Here is a 4,973-nt window from a genome sequence, read left to right as displayed (position 1 = left end):
TTAATCAATTTTGTTATATTTATGTATAGTTTGAATATTTTTCTATATATATTAATAAAATATTATGTAAAAATATCAATTATTAATCACTTAAAATTTTTAAAAAATTATTCTAATTAATACAAATTTTAAAGTTGCATACAGCCTTATAGTCCTAATATATTTTATTGTTCTAAATATTTCTTACAATACCGTGCAAAGTTCAATTTAAATAAACAAAAAACAAAAAAATAAAATTAAAAATGTTATTTTTAATTACAATAATTTGTCAACGAATAATAAATTGAACATACTTTACTATTCAAATAGAGATATTTGTGTAACTTTTATTTTTTGATATAAGTAGTACTTGTAAAAGGTCTATACTATGATTCTTTAAACAAGTAACTTATAAATATTAATCATCATTACAATTAAGTCTCTTATCCATGTGTACAAAAATATAATTTTTATATCGATATCGATTTATAATAATTCTCAATAATAAAATGATTTTAAAAAAAACCCCTATCTTATTGATAGCGGTTTCCAACCCCTTCAATTTTCTTTACCATCCAACTCGAATCTCAACCAAAGCTCTACATGCCAAACCAATCTCCCAATTAACTTAATTTAATCTAATAACACCAAATTTCATATACTTCAATGTAGAATTTCACATATAATGGGAGAAATTAACGGAGGAACGTCCTCTTATCTTTTCTAATCGAACCTTGGACAAAAATCCCGCTAGGACGTAAGATTAATTCTCTTTTAAACACCAAAATTATCATCCTCACAATATCTCAAACCCAAACTCGAAATTTGAAGCAAACTGAGAACTAGAGATGGATTCTTGAGATTACTCACTATAAATGCTAGATAAAAATAAAGAGGGAGTCAAGAGCGACATGTGGCCGCAAACAGGTTGTTTCAATCAATCGAAGCTACGGATTGAAGGTTATGTGGATTTGAAAGTGATGAATAAATAGTATTTTAGCTCTCTCTTCTCTCCTAGGGTAAAGTGTATTTTGCCTTGATGAATGGAGGTGAGATGCTAAATTATGAAGGGTTGCGCCTTGAGTTTGGGCCCAACATGGACCCGTTTGTGATTTTGAGTCTGTTAGCCTAATTTTAGACTAAAATCTTTAATATAAGTGTTCGAGTTTATGTTCTAAGGCCTAGTTTGGGTAAACAACTTAAATAAGTTTTTTTGAAAAAAGAGTTTAAAGTATAAGAACTTTTATTAATAGCAGCTTATAAATAAGTTATTTTGTGTTTGCATTTTTAGTTATACAAGTACTTATTTTAAAGTTGTAGCGTTTGGATAAATAACTCAAAAAATATATTTTTTTCACAAAAAATAGATATTAAAACAACGGTGATAACAAATACTTTTCAATATTGAATGTTGATTTTCTATAACCTAATCACTAAGATTACAATTGTTTAGGTAATTAATTCTTTATTTGCTCTCTTATTAGTTTCATTTTTTAGGTAGAAATTGGTTCTTCTACTTTATCTTCACCCATAACAATGTTATTGTATATGTTAAATAGTAATAAAATTTTAATTCACAATAATTTTGATGGCAATGTTACGAACGAACTTCTGCTAGTAAAGAATTTCACAAAAATAATCACGTTGCAAGTATAGTTTCTAAACCAACAGAGAATCCTTTCGTACAAAAATTTGTTTGTCACTAAACCCAATAAAATTTATAATCGAAGTATTCAAACCTCGGGTCGTCTCTCAAGGAATTGCAGGGAGGTGTATTTATTATTGGTTATGGAAACAGGTATATTTTTGAGTTTTTTGAAATAGGGAATAGGAAAATAAAATGACAATAAAGTAAACTAATTATCATGAAAACCATTGCAAGGTATAAGAACTGGAAATCCCATCCTAGTTATCCTTATTAGGTGTGACGAAAATTATTTATCGCTCCCACTTAGTTAACCCTTACTAAATAAAGAAAAGTCAAGTGGACTAATCAATTTGATTCCTCAAGTCCTAGTCAACTTCTGTGAAAAGACTAGCTTTAGAGGGATCCAAATTAATCAGCAAATTCCAATTTTCAATCACTAGCTGAGTTTGATAACTCAAGTGTCACCAATTACTCAACCAAAGTAAAGGGAGAAAATCCAAGTTATTTATATCCTAAATAGAAGAAAGCAATCATAAATCTGAAATACCTCAATGTGTATTAAATAAGAAAATCAAATCTAACATGGAGTTTATAAATCAAAGTAATAAAATAAATAAAAATAGAAGAGAAACCAAAGTAAAAGAACATTGAACCTAGAATTAAGAAGAAGTAAACCTAGCCTAAGAGAAATCCTAAATCCTAAAAAGGAAGAGAGAGGAGAGAGCCTTTCTCTCTAGAAAAACTACATCTAAAACTAAAATTATGTGAATGAATGTTGTCTCAATGAATGGATGCATTCCCCCACTTTATAGCCTCTAATATGTATTTTCTGGGACAAAAACTAGGTCAAAAATAGACTATAAATTGCTCCCAGCGATTTCTGATACATCCAGCTTGCGGCAAAGTCACGCGTACGCGTCGTCCACGCGTACGCGTGGATTGAGTTTTCTCCAGGTCACGTGTGTGCGCCATCCACGCATGCGCGTCGCCTATCTTCAGAGCAGATATGACAAATTATATATTGTTGTGAAGCCCCGGATGTTAGCTTTCCAACGCAACAAAAACAGCATCATTTGGACCTCTATAGGTCAAGTTATGGTCGATTTAGTACCAAGAGGTCAGGCTGGACAGCTTTAGCAGTTCCTTCAGTTTCTTGTATTCTTTCCACTTTTGCATGCTTCCTTTCTATCCTCTAAGCCATTCCTGCCCTATAAATCCTGAAATCACTTAACACACACATCAAGGCATCGAATGGTAATAAGAGAGGATTAATAATTAGCAAATTTAAGGCCAAAGAAGCATGTTTTCAATCAAAGCACATAATCAGGAAGGAAAATGTAAAACATGCGAATTATATGAATAAGTGTGAGAATAGTGGATAAAATCTACTAGATTAAGCACAGGATAAACCCTAAAAATGGGGTTTATCAACCTCCCCATACTTAAGCATTAGCATGTCCTCATGCTAAGCTCTAGATAACTAAAAAAGTGAAGAGGAATAGAAGAGAGTATGAAATGCAATCTATCTATGTGAATGCAACTACATGCAAAATGTTTCTACCTACTTGGTGAAAAGTAAATAAACCTTTCAAGAACAAATATGAACTGGATTTCACTAATTCAAATCATAAAAATGAAGTACAAATAGACTTGCAGAAGAAAATTAACTCATGAAAGCCGGGAACAAAGAATCGAGCATCGAACCCTCATCGGAAGTGTATACACTCTAATAACTCAAGTGTTTAAGGTTCGATTCTCTCAATTCTCTACTAATCTTGCTTTCTAAGACTTGCTCTTCTTTTAACAATCAACAAAAATTTAATACACAGATACACATATCAAGAGGTCTTTTGAGGGTTGTAATAGGGTTAGGGTCAAGGTAGGATTGTATTTGGCCAAGTGGACTAAAATCTGAATCCTTAATTAACCTAAACTTCTCACCTAACTTAGGATAATCCATGTAATTAAAATGCAACATCTAACTTTCCATTAACTATTCATGCATCCCAAATTTAAGTACAGCTCATATGCATTGATATTATTACTTAACTTGGGGTATTTTGCCCCTTTTTATTATTTGCTTTTTTTCTTTTCTTTTTCTCTTTTTTTTTGTTTTATTTCTCTTTTTCTTTTCTTAATCTATTTTTTTCTTTTTTCAATGCATATGATTAAGGTATTGAATGCATAAACATATTCTTACATTTTTCACATTTTCACACCAAGTCTAACATACTCAATTCCCAAACCAAACGTTTCCAAATCCACTTTTCCCACACTTAATTCATGAGTACTTTCACTAGTCTAAGCTAATCAAGGATTCAAATTAAGGACATTATTGTTTTTCGCTTAGAGTTAGTGATGAGCTAAAGTAAAGAACAAAGGGGTAAAATAGGCTCAACATTGGTTTGCAAAGGATAATGAGAGGGTAAGGCCATATGGGTATGTAAGCTAAGTGAAATAAGGCCTCAATCATATAAGTATATGCATACATTAAACCATGAAAATAGAGAATCAAGCAATATATAGCTAACAATTTTAGAGAGAACATCACACACTAAAATAAAATATATTGGTTGATAAAATGCAACCAATCAAATAGGCTCAAAATCTCACTGGTTTTGTGTGTTCGAGCTCTAAACCATGTTCCAAAATAATATTTCTTCAAACAAGTTTAACAAAAATTTTTTTTATTTCAATTTAGTGAAATGCTATAAAAAGGTTTCTTGAAAAAAAAATTATTACTTCAACCAAGTAGTGGTAAAATATGCACAAAATGTAACAAACATGCAATCAAACATGCAAATACAACAACTAATTTAACAAAAAATTTAAACATTGGTGTTGAGTCAGAAAGTAGTTACCTGCGGAAGTCGATATCGACCTCCCCACACTTAAAGATTGCACCGTCCTTAGTGCATGCAAAGATGTGCAAGTGGACGGGTGGCTCCAACTGATGTTTTTTCTCCAAAGAATGTGCGCCAGACTTGTTTACTGCTCCAGTTAGAAAATTTTTCTTTTTCCTCTTGGTGGCCATCCTAAAAGAGAAAAAGGAAGGGAAAGAACCCACAAGCAAAGATATGAAAAGAAATAAAATATATGTGGGCTAGTGCCAAATAATAAGGTTCTCAACTACATGGTAGCTACAACATGTAAGTGAAAAAATGATAGAAGCACAGGGCATGTCAACTAAATAGCAAACAAGTCAAGGTGCACCCAAAATAATGTAAGAAATATACAACTATTGAGTAAAAGAATTTTAACACCAATGTGAAAACAACAAGTATAGAAAAGAAAGGGAGAAGAAACCATGAAGTTAAAATGCCATGAATGCGAGTATGAAAATGTA

The sequence above is a fragment of the Arachis duranensis genome, chromosome 6 (genome assembly GCF_000817695.3).
Source record: "Arachis duranensis cultivar V14167 chromosome 6, aradu.V14167.gnm2.J7QH, whole genome shotgun sequence".
NCBI lineage: Eukaryota > Viridiplantae > Streptophyta > Magnoliopsida > Fabales > Fabaceae > Arachis > Arachis duranensis.
Note: the sequence above shows the minus strand (reverse complement) of the source record.